We start from the raw sequence: 17753 nt of genomic DNA on the forward strand, positions 1-17753 counted from the left end.
TTCTTATTGGACTTGAAAAAGGAGTGAACCAACAAATATGTCAGATACTATAAAGAATTCAATAACCTGAATTTCCATTTCACTATAAAATTAAGTAAAGCACACACACATGTAAATATCCTCATTATATAAATGTTAACATTGAAGTATTAAGGGAGGATTATGGATGACTGTGAAATGTAGGTTTGTCTCTTCCCTTTTAACTGCAGTGCATCATGGTGTACTCTGGTGCCATGTGACTATTGTCAACTTGGATAAGAGAGATTTTTTCCTGCTGAAGACTGTTCTCTTTTGTTTGAAAGGGTGAACAGCAAAACCTGTTTGTTTTGAACAGCTGTATACTACACACATAGAGAAAGAAAGTTTTCACCCTAGAGAAGTGATTTTGAAGCCAGATAATATAAAAAATGGAGTCTTCTGGTGACTTTACCATTCCCCTCATGTTCTGAACCCACCTGACATGTGCTTGATATTTTAACACTGTTAAAAATGAGCCAGATAAGCAAGTTAAATTAAAACTATTTTAGGTTATGGTCATTTTTTGGTGTCATTTTATTCAGGATTAAGACAGAAACTGAAAGAACCCACCAACAAACTCAAATGCTACCTAACAATTCTTGAAAAGTGGAATACTCATAATTCAGAACAAGGTGTGATAGAGACACCTAAAGGATTTTTTAACTAATTTAAACTGGATAAGGTAGTTTCTTAAAAGCAGGATCTTCAATTAAGATATTAGTACTTCTTTTTTATAAAGTATGATAAACTATAAACCTATTAATATGATATTTTGATTCATCCCTTTTCTCTCTGAAGTAACTGCACTTTATCTGTTTAAAATTAAGATTCTTCTTTCAGAAGGATCCAGAAAAGTTGTGTTCAAATAATATAGTTACTATGTTGTTATTCTGTTACTTTCACTAGCATTTATTAAATATCAAGCAGTCCTCTTGGTCAGCCAAGCCAACTGAGATGCATCGCACTCCTCCTGTCCCTCCTGCTCATCATTTGATTAAATCCAAGTTCACTTCACTGGGCATAGGAACAGGTCTTCAGAGAATTTCCTGGCTATTTGGAATTTTTAAAATTTAATGAAACTTTTTAACAGTAAGGAATAAAAGCATGCACAATGAAATTACATTTAAGCAGGACTTCTATAGCTTTTCCTGCCCCAAATCCTTAGACATGTTGAACAATGTTTGTGTCTTCATGCCACTGACAATATTTAGAAGGACACTGAATCAGTCAAGCATAACATGACCACTAACACAGTCTGAATATTGTTATTCCAGTTTCCTATGAGGGACTGTTAAAGCTGACATTCAGTTAAAAAATAATGAAAAAAGAGTGAGATGTGGAAGAGAACAAGTTGATTATTTTCAGACAGTTATGTATTTAAACAAGAGTTCAGATAATTTTCACACAATTAGTTATTTAAGTAAGACAAAATTAATTAGAGCACTGCAGTATTTAAATCTAGTTTTATGCAAAATTCCACAGTGAATACACAGGCAATAAAGCACTTTAAAAACTTATTGTACTATATATGAAAATAAGTGGGCTAAATTTCTAGGGGAATTGAATATATGGTTTTCAGTTATTTCTGTAGTCCTGTCTTGTTGTCTGTTTTCCCAGGAGAATTAGTATTTTCTTTCATATCCATTTTCTCATACTTATTCTGAGAGTATACTCTATTCAGGACTGTATCTAAACATAAAATGATGACAGTAAATTGGTTCCCTGACTTAACAAATTATGTTTAGGTATATGACAAGTAGCAGATAAAAAGTAGCAGAAATGTATATGTTAATATATTTCCTCTTCTTGAAAGCTTGTGGTTGTGGCTCTGACACAGCAATGGTGAGAAACTGCAGACAGTCCTGAGTGCTTATTGAAAATGTTCTTAAATTAAAATAGCCCCAAAACTGGGAGAAAACTGCAGTTCTCCATCACTGGGTGGTAACTAAGCTCAGATTTAACAGTGTTTGTGGCATATTACATACCTAACAAAGGGAGTGAAATCATCTGTAACCGGCAAAGCTGATTTCAGCTCTAGTTGCTAACACAGTCTTGCAAAGCACTTAATATTGGATAGGCAATTGTAAAACACCTTGAACTCTGAACCCCAGAGAAATTGGGGTGGGCATTGGACCTGTTGGGGGAACTCAGCTTGTGTAGCTAATGTTTACATGTAGTTACACAAGGGGAATAGAGAAGGGTTTTCATTTTATGAGCTTATATTTTATTAAAGCTCATATTTTATTAAGCAGTGGATTAAAAATTCTTTAAATATATGTTTTCCTAGGGGAAAAGGTTATTTGACTATATATTTTATTCTGCTGCAGCTGATTAGTGATTGTGGAGGGGGCCATTGTACATAGCAGCAAACTGAATTGCTGTTAGTGAGTTTTGGTGCAGACAGGGGCAAGATAACTGCAGTAATAAAATTCCATGTTCATCCTGCTTTTTTTTTCCATTTCTGCTTACACTCAAAGCCATTCCTAGTTCACACCTGGAGACGTCCTGATCATTATCTGTTGTAGACAAGATGAATAGAAGATACTGTTAACATTTTTTTTGAGAAATTTCCCTTCTGTTTTTAAATAAAATTACTGTTAAGCATAGCTACATTTTCTTACCCCTTAGGTGCTTTTAAAATTATGCTGGTTCTCATTTTCTTCCATATAACCTATGGTCTCTCCAAATAGTTTTATTGCTGAGGGTTGTAATTTGCAGTTAGATATTAGACAAGCTGCAAGTGGGACATCAAATAACAAAGCTCAGTGGTATAATAGTGTTCTTCTGTGAATATTTTTCAAGAGAAATGTGAAGTTTTCCAGTGAGTGTATGAATATTTGCAAAATTGAACAATGATCTGCTAACCAGCTTCCTTTTTACACGCTAATTTCACAAGAATGATTCTCATTGGCAAGAGAAGTTAATTTATCTTCACAATTTTGTCATTCATGATCTTAATGGGAGTTAACTTCAATGTTGAAAATACTGATAACTACTTTTGTTCTTCAGCTTTAGAGATACTCCTATTGTCATTACAAATGTGAATCTTTTTTGAAAGTATGCTAAACTACACGCATACAAACAACACACCAAGGTTAGCCATTAGTGCCATATATTCCCAGGAACCCAAGTGCCAGCAGCTTCCACAGCTCAAGGCTTCTTAGATTATAGACCATGACCCATAGTGACACTTTTAAATCCATTTCTGCAGCAATGTGCAGTGTTAAATGACAACTGTTGCCATTTCCATTAACAGATATCCCTGTTTCCCTGAGCCTTCAACAAATAGTTAAAAAAAACCAAAACAACCTTTAAAGCTTTTTTCCAAGGCTTTTTTTGTAAAATCAAGCATTCTACATAATTAATATAATACTGGAATTTTTTTAATGGCTGTGCTTCATTTGCCCATAAATTTTCTCCTGTTAATTTTAAACAATCATCCATCCCTTGCAACATCTTTATGTGTTAATAAGAATTAAATGATAGGTGGCATTTCAAACCCCTGTTTTGTTTCCAGTTAGTATGCTGGCTTTTCCATCTCTCCTCATTAGAAGAAACTGTGGCATGAAAAATAAAGCTTTACTTACATTAATTGCCTCAAGGGAATAAATGGAACTTTAGGAACCCAGAAAACATTGGGACTGCAGAATATAAAATTGCAGAAACTACTGGTTTTACTGTATATATCACTGTACTAACATATGCTTTTCCTCAGAATTTGTTCCAATTGCCATTGGTATTTCCAAATGCCAAATAACATTATACTGCCTCTGTCAACTGACACATAGATTATATTTTAAAACACTCAGGCTTCATTTTAAAGCCTTATTGTAACAATTGCTTCTACAAAAGTTTCCTTGAGTTTGAGGCTAAATTTAACTCCTGGAACTCTCAGAGATCTTGCAGGTGTTTTGGATCATAGTTCATTGCTTCATGTAACTGGAGACATTCTCCTGTTTAGGCAATGGGTTTCTTCCTGACAATGGCTCAGTTTATTCATTAGGGTACCCAATGGTAATTTTTCAGCATTTATGAAAGCATTCATAAATTATTTACATGACTGAAAAGAGAGGATGGTTTGAAATTTCTGATTCTTTATGTTCCATACCAGAGACAGCAGAAAATATCCACTTATTCATGAAAGAACTTCTAAATACCGTGCTAACGGCCAAACTTCTGCTGTTCAGGGCAAAACAAGAACTCAGCAAAAAATTCAGTAAAACTGTTACAGCTGAGAACAGTTTTGGTTCTGACCATGAGGGGTGCTGCAGACATGAATATGGTATCACTACTGCTAATGAAATATTCTGTACTATTTAATATTTATATGCATTTCAAAGTGAAGTCTTAGTTAAATGTGGCTTGTCCTTTTACCCATAGTTGCATATGAAAACATATTTCTATGAAAACATATTTCTAGATTTTTCATTTCCAGTTAGGTTAAGGCAATTTTTACAGGGGTTTCTTGTTTCTTGGCAGCCTTAGGCTTTCTGTGTAATTTCAAAGTGATTTTTGGACTAAAAGTGTTGTAAAAGGCATAGTTTACTGGGAAAAATAGATATGCTTTTCTTGAACATATGATTTATACAAAACTTAATCAATCCACAATTTAGAAATTATTGCTATCAAAACTTTGGATGAAATTGGGTAGAATTCAGGGACCTTTTTTTTCCTGAAGGCCAGGCAGATGACTTACATCTGTTTTTGGTGACTTGAGGCATACATTTCCTTGCAAAGCATCTGAAACACCCTTTCTCTATAGTACCTTCTTTGATAGCACCATACTTTCTCAGAATGGTGCAACTGCTTTCTGAACTCTCTTCGACATGTTATTTTTTTATTTCTTTATAAGCTATAGATTTGCAGAGGTCTGACTCAAGAGATATTCTTTGTGCTCTGAACTTTAAATGTCTATGTAAATGTAGCAAAATATATCTTTTCTGCAAAGTTGCACATAATTAAAAAATCTTGATTTGAAATGTAATTTTAAATGCTATGTATAATTTCTTTTTGATCTGCCTTTAACCTTAGCCATCTCATTAAATGTTACCTCTGAAGAAAGTTATTGTTGCCCACAAGTTTTATGTGGCAATGATGCAAAATGATGAATTTTTTTTGGTGATTATTTCTTATACTAAATGCTTTACAGCATTAATTTATTTCTCTACACATTTCAATTAGTACATGTAGCATGGCAATTGAAGAGGTTGAAAATTAATACAGCAGCACTACAGCCTTCATTGCCTAATTTTTTTACAAAGTGAAAAAGAACTAAGCACAAGAAATAGTCAGCTAAGTTGCCATAAGTATTTCATTTTATGTCCTCAATTAATTCTAATCTGAGTTCTCAGAGGAAAAAAAAGCACCAAAATCCTTTGTGAATATTGAGAGCAGCAGAATTGATTTTGCATTGCCACAACCTTTTTTCACTAATTTCATGTTTCACTAAAATATAGAGCAGAATAAGTCTAAAATTCAATGCATTTCCCAGATAGTAACTGAAGAACAATAATTTCTATTGGCATATGTGAGGTGAAGCTCACTATTGTGTTTGCAAGAGTGGTTTCTTAGTACAACTTCCATAAACTTCTACCACAGAGAAAAGTCTTCAGATTTTGGCTACTAAAAGAACATACAGTTTCTACCATGACAGCAGATAACGATTTTGCAGATATTAGTATTTTTATACAAAAATCTTAGTGAATTAAGTCTATTTATGAGTTTACCACAGTGTAGTGTGTGCAATGCAGAAATTATATATTAAATATGTTCTCCTAATTTGGTCTTCTTCACTGAAATGGTTTCACAGAGCAGAAATGTGTTGCTAGCCAAATGTCTTAGGGTGTTTTCAAAAGCCATCCTGAAATGCTGTGTTCTCTTTCCTCTCCATTTAGCATGTGGCCACCTGTAAACAAATCCTAAAATACCAATGTCATGTTCTCACTTTGAACTGTCATTTTGTCTAAGTTGAATGTCTCCTGTGTGTTCTTTAGAAGATACCAGTTTGTAAGAAAGGATTTGTGGTCTGTGCTCACATGTTCATGGAGCAGTTAAGGAGATATGTAGCTGAAGACTGAAGGCTTTATTCCTTCAAAAAGACAGTGTGATTAATAGTTTTAACAAAATGTTTGATATTGAATGTTTGCTAGCTCGTATATATTTCTTTCTATATATTTTTATATTCTTTAGAATGTTATGTCATAAAGACACTTGTTTTTTCTGGTTCTATTTTCTAAATATTCTAAGATCCCAAGTATGAATATATTCAGCTGCTTCAGTTTAACTGCTGCTAAAGAAGGATTCAGAGCCTTGCACTGAAATGAAAAATTCTGGCTACTAAAGATCTCCACTGCAATTTTGATTTTTTTTCTCAGAACTTTGTGTCATAGCTAACTAGTTCTTCTTCATTTTATTTACTTGTAGAATTCTTTGTGGCATTTGTTATATAAAGATTTGTGACTGGAGTAAATCCCAGTGTCACAGATTTATCATTGAAGGGTAGAGTTTTGTTCTGCTTATTTTAAAAATACCCTGAGATTGTTTTCAGCCTCTCAGTGTTTTGCTATGACACATCCCTGTGTAGCAACAAGAGCGTACAGACTTTGCTCTTAAACTATTGTAAGCTGTTATTTGCATTAAAGGAAAAGAGAAATTTAAGTTTAGTAAAATAATGCTTAAGGGAGCATGGCAAAAGGTAAAAAAGCAATCCCAAACTGTGACTTGCTACTTCCTCATTCTTTACTTTTCTCCAAAAACCTGCTGTGCCACTATGAAGCAATTGTTTAAATATACATTAAAAGATCAGTGAGATCAATGTTTGAAATATTTTTTTGCAAATCTCTTCAAATCTACTTCATTTTATGTCTGACAGAAATATTTGATTTAATGAAACCTTGATCCCCCGTGATTAGAAACTTGGGTGATTTAATGCCTTGTTTTACTGAATAAATGATGACTGGAGATTAAAAATTCCCCATTTCCTTTAGACCTTGAAGCACAAATTTTCCATAAAATTAGCATCTGTATCAAAATGAACATAATCCTATTCCAGTATATTCTTTCATCTGTCTGTGTTTTAAAAGCATTTGTTTTATAGATTGCTCATTGTGAAAACAAATTAGGTACTACTACTGGAATGAAAAAATAAGAAATCTAACTACAAATTCCATTACAAATACTCATACTATTCTTCTGTTTAAATTTTATATTCTCATTTTTTTTAATACTTGTGGCCTAAGTCTTCAGACTTTTGCCTCTGAGGAGATTGTATTTTTCTATGCATTAAAAACTATGGCTGAATCTTAATTGCAAGTTAGATTGATGCAGAAATATAAATATATAGTTGTTTATTTAGTAGTGATATATTCTGTCTTCCATACTGAAGGGCTTGTATTGCACATTTTGCACATTTTTACTATGATTATTACTGCATTACAATACTCCCAATGGAGCTCCAGTAAAGGAGCAGGATGCCATTTTCTGGGGGAAAAAAATACTGAAACATGGTTCCTGTTCCATAGCACTTAACAACATAAGTTTGTCTCATGGTGTCCATGGCTCATCCAGCTGCTGCCTGGACAGCATCATGTAAAGCTCAGGTACACAGTGACCTGTGCAATAGATGTGGCAAGCAATAATTACTCTTTTTACTACCACAGGAGCTCTGTAAAGTGTCTCAGAGGATTCAGGCTCATCTGATGCTCTGAATATTCTTGCTCCTAAAAGCATAGAGTTTAATTTGGCTGGGATGACTGGTTAGTTGTTTCTACAGCAGAAGAAGTAGGGTGCAATACAGAAGTTAATAGGTTCATAAGTATTGATAGATGGACTTGGCTAAATTGCATAACTTGATTTTTGACAGGTTATGGCTGAAGTGGCATCTGTTCAGGTGCACATTCTGTCACACAATCATTGTTTTGAGACCCTGCACAAATCCTGCTACACTGTCTGAATCCTATCCCACTCCCTGTGCTGTAACCCATGCTTGGGACTTAAATGCTGGGTACCTGTCCCCTCAGCCCAGCTCCATGCCTGGTTTCCTAATGGAGGAGAGGCTGGGGCTGCAGGCAGGAAGGAGGTGACTGTGCTCTCCATGAGGTCCTGCAGCTAAATAACCACAGGACACAGTATTCCTCATCAAATAACACAACCACTCTGCAATAAATCTGCAGGTATGGACAGTTTTCTGGATCTCATGTGGCTGAGTTGAGTTATTTTGAGGGTCTGTACAGTCTTTTATATTAATCAGTAAAGGGGGATCACAGAGCATGCCTGACATTTCTGTATAAAAGCAAACAAATATATCAATATATGACAAAGCTCTGTGAAGCTGAAGAAGATGCCTCAGTTTGATAAATAGATCTCCTCTACTTCATTCTAGGGAACTACAAAATAGAAAATCTCTGAGTTTGCAGTACAGATTTTGTGGATTTCTAATTTATCACACATTCCTCACCCAAAGCAGAAAAAAGGTAGAAAGAGGGAATGGCATGGCAGCCAAAGAAATACAAGCTGAGAGAACACAGGGATCACACAAGCCAGATGTGTGGTTGAGCATATTTCACAATCATTTGCCTGAAACACACCTGAAAACTCCAGGAGATTAATGAAATTGGAAGGTTACTTGTATATGGTTAGTTTAGGATTGCTCATAGTCAGCATGAGATTAGACACCAGGATAATTTCAGTTTGGATTTAATGTCATCTGCTTGGCAATCTGTTTAGGGAGCTTAACAAATCAATGGAATGCAACTCTCACCAGAGCTGATTTCATAAGGTCTAGTTAGCAAATGCCTTATTTTCAACCTATCAAATTCCTAAAGCAAAGAACATAGTGCCTGGGTAAATGGGTGCTCAGCTGACATGCTTTGTAGGGGTCACTATTACAGATTCAAAGTATATCCATGAAAATTTTAATGTCTAATGTTTAATTTGCTCACAGTATTCACAGAGTGCCTTTCAGGGGACATCAGAAAGAATATATCATTTCTCTTTGATCTGTTATTTTGGGAATCATAAACTTTGAAATGGATGCTATTTTATCCTGCACTGGAGGTACAAATTCAGGTTTCAGAACATAGCTGGCTATCTTTCTGTCTGTGTCAGCTTTGGGGTCTTTTGACATTTGTGGAATGAGATGTTCAAGCAGACAAAGATAGTTTCATTGCAAGAATTAGACTTGCAATATAGGACTGCAAGACAAAAGGATTCTTTACTGTTAATTATCTTTTTGCAGATCCATCTTGATGAAAATTCAAAACACATACCCATTATCCTTTGTTTTTAATCTGCTGGAATAATGTAGTGTTTTTAACATTTGCTCAATGCGCTTCTTTGGAATGATTATTCAGTTTTCTGTAAATTTGTTAAATATTAGATGATTTGTTAAGATCATCTACTAACTCGCAAACCAGATTTTAAATAATATGACAAGATCATAGTATCTTTTATGTTTATTACTCTCCATAATAATTTTTAATGTATGGATAGCCCTCATGCTGAATTCGTATAAAATATTTAAATTGATGACATGGGTCAATAAATAAAATCAACTTTAGGCTTCACTAGGTTCATAATTATTAATCAATATTCCCATTAACATATGAACCAGAAAATGTATCATTTGTGTTTTCCTTTTGGATCATCTCAACCCTACAGTGCGCCTGCAGCTCTAAGGGTATCCATAATTTGATTAACTAGAAAGACTTACAAACAAGGAGTCAATATATGCCTGTAAAAGCAAAAAATAAATATAGAAATAATTTTACTTGGAATTCAAAAATGTAAAAAATTAGGTTTGATTAGGAAATGTCAACATTAGTAAATAATAAATAATCTTCATTAATACTAACGTGGACCATCAGTGTAGAGGTGAAATTATTATAAGAGGAGCTGTAGAGGATTTGACTTGGTTCAATCTATAGAAAATGAACCTGCTTGCTTAACTTGGCATCTGGAGAGTGTGGTTTGAACACCTTTAAACATGTAGAATATGTGGTTACGTACAAAAAGAAGTAAAAACAATGTATCATTCCTCTGCATTAGAAAAGGCTGTCATATTAGATTACATTCTGCAATAATTCTAGGAAAAAAAACATTGTTTTAGAAATTCCAGATACTAGGAATTTCCTTTGTAATTAAAAAATAGATAAAATTTGTATCAGAGAAGCCCATATCCTTGATCTTCTCTGGAAAAACCTGGGGAAAAAAATTACTACCAGTAGGAATGTTATTGAAATGTATTGAGATGTTGACTAAAATTAAATGGGTACATTTGGTTTTACTACTTGAAATACAGACTGTTACTCTACTGAGATTCAATTTCAACAGAATGGGAATGAAACTTAACTTGGGATTTCTTCAGTTTGTACAGGCAGATCATGGCTTTGATATTGTTTAATTGTACTTCTAGGATAAGGTTCATTTCCTTTCTGGGTATTTCTCATATCCTATTTATCTGTTGTATATTTTCATGTTTTCTACAATCAGTAGCAGAGATATTGATTTTAATACAGATACACTGTATAGGAAAATGTGATAAAACTGGATATACATGCAGAATAGTGGTTTTCATAACAGACATGTCCAGTCAAAATAAGCCTAAACAATCTCAAATCTCTAGGTGACAACATGCAGACAAAGAATACAAAAATTTAATTTGGGGAAGACTGGTTTTACTCATGGGGACATATATTGGTGTAACAAAAAGAGGAGAACAGATTGCAGTGCAAATAGCTAAACACACTCTTTTTTAAACAGAGCAGTGTTTTTCAGACTGAATTATATACATTAAACAGGGGGTTTATTTTATTTCAAATTAAATTAATTTTATTTTTAATTAAATACTATATGTACTAAGAGCAACTACATAGTCTTAGAGGTACAAATATCTGTGTATATATTTACATAAATATTAAATATATACATGCATATTACATATACATGTTTCAATAACTTGTATATTTTTGAAAAGAATAAACATTATAACGTCTCTCCCAAATCCATCCTTAGCTCTGACAAGCTGGAAATTAGACCCTACCAATGAACTCTGGAGATTTTGAATACTAGTCTTTGTTAGAGTAATAATGGAAGAATAAGGGGGTTGCTACTATTTTGTTGAGCTTGGTAAGGAAAAAAAAGAAAAGCAAGAGCAATTAGTCAGCAGGTGTGAAATACACAATATAATTCAACCATGTAATTGATATTTGTTACTGTTTTCCTATTGTGCTAGTCTCTGTAAAAGACGTTTCTTTCTCTGTGTTGTATTTCGTACAAATTTTGTGACAAAAGTTGTACATTTTTTGTTTACTTTGATAAGGGTTTCTGCAGAAAACATACTTAAATGCACTTGGTAATCTGTGAAAAATCTTGACAGGTACTCTTCCTCACAATAGCACCTGCACCATTGCTTTAAATTGCTCCTGTTCTGTTTACCAAGTGCTGCCACAGAAATGAATGGAGCATGCTCTGGAGTAGGTGTAATAGCACAAGACAGGTATTTACCCAGGAACAATTTGGTCCAGAATTCTTAATGAAGCAAAGGAGACTAGTAAACCCTACTGCCTCGTTACCAGCCTGAAATGTTAGTGTATTACTACTTTCAAAGTACAGAAACACCTGCTGACAGACATTTTGAGTTCAGATGCAGTCAGGGCTCAGTGATGGTGCAGGAGGTGCTGTGGTCGGCCAGTGCCCTGCTGCAGCCAGCTGAGTGCCACAGCTGTACAGTGCCCTGCTGCAGCCAGCTGAGTGCCACAGCTGTACAGTGCCCTGCTGCAGCCAGCTGAGTGCCACAGCTGTACAGTGCCCTGCTGCAGCCAGCTGAGTGCCACAGCTGTGCAGTGCCCTGCTGCAGCCAGCTGAGTGCCACAGCTGTACAGTGCCCTGCTAGAGCCAGCTGAGTGCCACAGCTGTGCAGCACCCCTGGGCCACAGCACCCCTGCCACCAACACCAGGGACCTTGAGGAGCGTGTCCAATAAAGCACTGATAGCCAGGACCTTGTCAATAGTCATCACAAGCACAGGCCATCAGCAGTAAAGGACCATGGGGTTAGCATTTCCATGTTTTCCATTTAAAATCAGCAATCTGCTGCAGACTCAGCATTTGCAGTCATTTTTGCCTGTTGTCATTCATTATGTGTGCTTCAGCAACATGAAAGCAGGGTCTGAAAGTGCTCTCCACCATATAAGCAGGATTGCAGAGAGCAGTGCCAACATCAAGATTGTAAGAATAAAATAACCAAGATGTGCCAGAAGCTGCAGAAGCAAGAGGTTTTAGCTGTCTTTGGCAGAATTTGGAGCATAGGAGATAAAGACTTAAGCTGTAAAATATGTGTAACTGAAGGCTGGAGTACAGTGTGCTACCTACACACAAACATTCAAGATTTGTTTTCATTACTGTCTTTCTACTATTGTCTGATCTCCAAGGCTCCCTCATGAGGATGATTTCACCATAATTAATATTTCTCCATAACAATGAAAGCTAAACAGCAATATTAATAAAAGATCAGAAATCTCAAAAAGGGCAAATTAATTATGTAAATATGTTGAAGATGTGTATTACTCATAACTCACAAAGTTTTTTTATTTTAATAAAGGAGTATTTTTCTTGATATGTCAGGACAGGTATTAAAGGACTCAATTGTGTATAGTTTCTAGAAAGCTCACCCCTAAGTAGCAATAAAATACACTGAAATTCCAGGCAAATAGAAAATAAACCTAGCTGAGAGGTTGTCAGTCTTTAGTTTAAAAGTGAAATTTGTGCTAAAAAAGCACCAAAAAAAAGCTTGAAAATTGACTGATTCTTTTTGGTTTATGTCATTGAATGGGGGAGAAGACAGAGTGATAAGTTTAAAGAAAATAAATATTTTTTTTTCCCCCAAAGTGAGCCCAAAGTGCATTGTTAGGGCTGATGATTTCATTCCCTGCCTTCCAAGCTTATTTTTTTTCAGTTTGAAAATATTTTTTTCTTTTATTCTGTTCCCTTGAAGTATAGCTAATGTTGATTACAATGTTGTATGTTCCATAGTTATATTAACTCCTAGCAATTTTGAGAATAGACCCCAAATTCTGTATTTGCCCTTTTAAACATACCTGGTTGTAAAGCTCAGAATCTGCATTTCTGAATGGAAAAACTAAAACATTTCAAAACTAAAGTAATCTTTTTGGAGATTCCTTTTTGTCTGCTGTTTCCAAAGACCATGTGGATCTATGAGTTTTGTTCATGAAATCAGAATGTTCTATTTATGATACCCTGAAGAGCATCTTGTGTGTTCTCTCTCTGAAATGCTGTGTATGTAGCCAGTCTTCAGTCCTGTGCAGTTCATTTGACCACGATACTGAACCATACTGTGGTTTGTTTCAGTGTCAGAAGATGACATAAACAAACTCAGTGGTTTAAGGTAGGAAAAGTTTATGTAAAACAGCTTTTCAAAAGCTTAAAATAATTTCATTGCTTTTATAGAATCTCAGAATCATAGAAAGGTTTGAGTTGGAAGATTTGAGTTGGAAGGGACCTTAAAGATCATGTAGTTCCAGCTCCCCTGCCACAGGCAGGAATGCCTTCTGCTGCACCAGGTCGCTCAGAGCCTCATCCAACCTGGCCTTGAGCACCTCCAGGGATGGAGAGGCCACAGTCTCTCTGGGAAAACTGTTCATAAAGTGATGAGTCACCAGAACCTTATAAGAAGTAAAGAATTTCTTCCGAAGATCTAAGCTAAACCAGGCCTCCTTCAGTTTAAGGGCATCCTGCTTTGTCTTATCACTATGTAGAAAAGTATATTAAGTATTCCTAGAACACGTAATTGCCTGAAGACTGAAACTGTAATGAGGTAAAAAATGACCATTGAAACAAATTTCAGCACCAGAGGTACCTGTTCATTTAGGATTTTGTATGTTTAGAAATGGATTTTGATCTCACACCTATTAAATAATTTTAAATTAATTAATTTGCAATATACCCAAAGTAAACATGTAGAGTAGTGCTTTTCCTGCCTCATTTTGTGTCTGATGAGAGACTTCTTCAGATCAGTACTGGCTTATGTATTCATCTTCTGTTCTATGCTGTATTTTAATATTTGAAATCAGTATTGCCTTAGCACCTGGATTCAGGCTATTAAGTGTATAGGCATCATATGTAGATTTGGCCATTTATGGAAATGGAGACCAGTTCAAGTTTTGAGTCTGAATTGCTGAATCCTAACATTTTAAAAAACCATGATTCAATGGTGTCTGTAGACAATGGACACAAATTCTGCTAATTTAGAGGGAATTTATAGGGGTATTATAGTGGAGGTATTTGTCTAAATTTTAATATCAAAAAGGTGGGCTTTAGGAATGTTGAAATTATTTATTAGTTGAGACAGAAAGGCAGAATTTGTATAAGGTTATGTCCAGAATTATTATGACAGAGTAGGGCTTCTGAAACTGCCATTTGTTCTGTAATACCTTTGACATCTAGAAGATAGAATCAAAATCGATGGAAATTCTTTAAGGTTTTGATGTGCCTTGTGAGTCATAAAACCAACATGCAAAAGCAAGAAGAATGTTGAAGATCAATATGCCTGTCAGAAGAGAACAAGCTGAAGGAATATTTTTAGATTAGGGGGTGTTTTCATGGACTTAAGCTACAAAAGTTAGAAAGGTCCAACTAGAAAAGTAATACTCCACATTTTGTTCTTAAACTGACAATAATTGCTTCATTTTTCTCAATCAAGAAAAAAAAAAGAACTTTTCAGTTCTGCTGAATGAGCTTGGAAAAGAAAGCAGAGAGCCAAATGTAAACTTTCTTACTTTCTTTAGACTCAAGTGGGGAGAGACTTGAAATTTTACTCTTGTTTAGAGTCACATTGAAAGGTGCTACTGTGGTCCAGATGAAGTGTGCTAAATAGGAAAATAATGTTTGTGATTGTAGAAATGGAGTATAATCATTTGAGATTCACAAGCAGATGTTGATAAGGACAAAAATGTGATGTATTTGATCACATTTTAGTCCCTTGGAATTTGGACTTCAGCGTTTATTTAGGTTGATTGTCCAGTTTTGGGTACAACAATCCTAAATAGATTAATGACATTTATCCACATTTATTTTCTATTAATCTGTCTTGGGGCATGGGAGTGGGAGGGGGGTATTTTGATTGTTTTCAGCAGCCATCCTAAAGATGATGCCATCCTAAAGAATCCTTTTATTTTCCAAAACCAAGAACATAGCATGAAAACCATTAGGAATTTAACGTTAGTGGTCAGATAGTATGGAGGTACTTGGAAAGCTGTCTATGGACATGTTTTGTCGTAGATGTTTTTAGCTGGATGGCATACACATAAAAACATCAGTAGAATAGACAGGCATTTCTCAGAAATATTATTACAAAATTTTATCTGCATTGAAAAATCATTTGCTTACCTAGATCTCTGCTATTATTGCTGTGTGCTATTGTAATGATCATTAGAATTTAAGAGGTTTTGGAGTCTATCTGGGAAAAACTTAGTCATCTGTCTCTTCACCCAGATCATCAACCTGTCTTTCATGTTTTGGCAACCTGTTTAAAATGTTACACAAATGGTTCAGTGATTAAATGAGCACATTTGCAAAAAATTGCACATTGTTGAAAGTTAAATCAGTAAAAAGTAATAAAATGAGTATGACAGCAATTAAAACTTTTTCTTCAACAAAGTAAAAAGCAAAAATTTACTTGTAAGACACTGATGAATTTCCGTGCTTCCTTAGGAGCGCTTATTTTGCCTTAATATATTCATTAAATCAAGAATAGAACCAGTATGAAAACAATTTAGCTGTGTTGTTCTTCACAGTTTAGATCTGTTATCTGACTATGCAAGAGCTGAAACTTCTGCAATGTGCCAGACTTCAAACTCTTTGTTCTTCCTGTAAATATTTGCTGCGCATTCATTACAGTAATAAAATCATTGAAACCATAATGTTTAACAGGGATGGATTTTTGGCAAAGTGTTTGTTCCCAAGCATTGAAAAATCAAGAAAATCCCTCCAAATAATGATACACAATATTGTATTACTTTATTTGCCTGTCATCTAAAAGGGACAATGGATTTTTTTCTTATTTATTTACTTACTTTGAAAGTGGTGGTACCTAAACACCCATGGAGGCTAAGAAAAATTAAAATCTTTCAAATACATTATAAAATGATAATGTTTTGCACTAGTGTTTAAAGACTATTCTTATTCAGCTACAGGCCTGTTAAGGATTTGTGTAGATACAGGTGATAATTCAAAATGAAGGCATAGTGATCTCTGCTTTTTAATGGATCAACAAAAGATTATCATATGAAAAAGCAGCTATATTGATGCCTCTCAGTTAATATATCCTATGATTTTACATTTTTTAATATTATGTGTAGTTGCTCTACATCAGTCAAAATTCTATAATATGTCTGTTGAAGTATCAAACTTAGTCTACCTGAAGATATCTTTTAGCACTAATTGATGGCTAATTTTGTTTGGTGGAAGCCAAAGTTTCAGTAGTTTTGATTTGAGAACTGTTTGAACCATAAAGAAAAATAAGTGAAACTATTCAAAAGACAAACCACAAATATTGAATTACTGATTGTGTAAAAAGCAAGACTATGCTAATGAGATTACACCAGTCCTTTTTCTTTTACTTGAGACAGACATAATTCTCTTATTTAAGCAAAGTGTTTTAAAGTTCAGTGTATTTGTACAACCCCCAAAGACACAGATTGTCTCAGACAGTTTTAATTCCCACTTTTGTAGTTTCCTATAATTGCTTGGATTAAATGTTGCTTTCAAGTCTTGGTCTTGGCACTTATATCAGGGGGAGTATATGACTTCTACAGGGGCTGTAACTTGGAATTTTTAGTGAGCAGTGAATCAGCCTGCTCATCAGAATCTCATATTACAGGAATTTTCAACATTTATATTAAGGAAGACTTGTTTAAAGTGGTGCTCTTACATCTCAAATTTCGGTCAGAGTGATTCAAATGGTCTTTTAAATAAGCACTTAAATATAACTTAAACACATTTGAAAAAACTGTTTCAAATTGAAATGAAATTATTCACATCAAAGTAAGTTTATCTTGATGTTAATTAGAACTAAATTTAACTTAATTTGATTTAATAAATGTTGCACAAAATCTTGGCTGCTGCACGTGGTTACCAGGTAGTATTACCTAAAATTCTCCTTCCTACCCCATGCCTTTGTGTTCTAGGACAGGACAGTCTTTTAGGGTGTTTCTGACTCAGGACCTATGCAGACAAAATATAGTGACAGAAGCCTTTAAACTTACACCAGCTTTCCAAAACTGGCATCCTACCAGTGTTCTACTCTGTTTAATACATAATGTTATTCATCAGGTAAACCATTTACTGTATGTGCTCATAAAAGCAGAACAATACAGAGATATCTAACTGTGCAATTTAACAAAATTTATTGTTCATATTAGCCAGATTTTCCAGCTTATTGTAGTATACAATGTAAAAAAAAAACTTAGGACCTAAATCTTTCTATGCTGATTATTGCCTGAGAGTAAGCCACAAAGCCAGAGAGAAACCATTTTCCGGTAGCTGCATGGGAATTTTAGTAGCATTACCAATAAATAACCAATATTTTAAATATGATAAAACCTACTTTTATATGTGCTAAGAGAGTCAGTGAGTAGTAGAGGGTGTTAACGTACATGCTTTTCTTGACAAAAACCACGTAAAATGTATGTTGCTGTTACGAACAGATGGGAGGCTGACAGAA

At 34.6% G+C, this 17753-nt stretch overlaps 1 protein-coding gene across 9 annotated transcripts in view; it reads left to right on the plus strand.

Annotated features, from left to right (window-relative positions):
- Positions 1-17753, plus strand: part of PPFIA2 (PTPRF interacting protein alpha 2) — a 287260-nt gene that overhangs the window by 192160 nt on the left and 77347 nt on the right. The window lies entirely within an intron of this gene.

The sequence above is a fragment of the Agelaius tricolor genome, unplaced genomic scaffold (assembly GCF_023055355.1).
Source record: "Agelaius tricolor isolate 1412-34295 unplaced genomic scaffold, bAgeTri1.0.p SCAF_3, whole genome shotgun sequence".
Taxonomy (NCBI): domain Eukaryota; kingdom Metazoa; phylum Chordata; class Aves; order Passeriformes; family Icteridae; genus Agelaius; species Agelaius tricolor.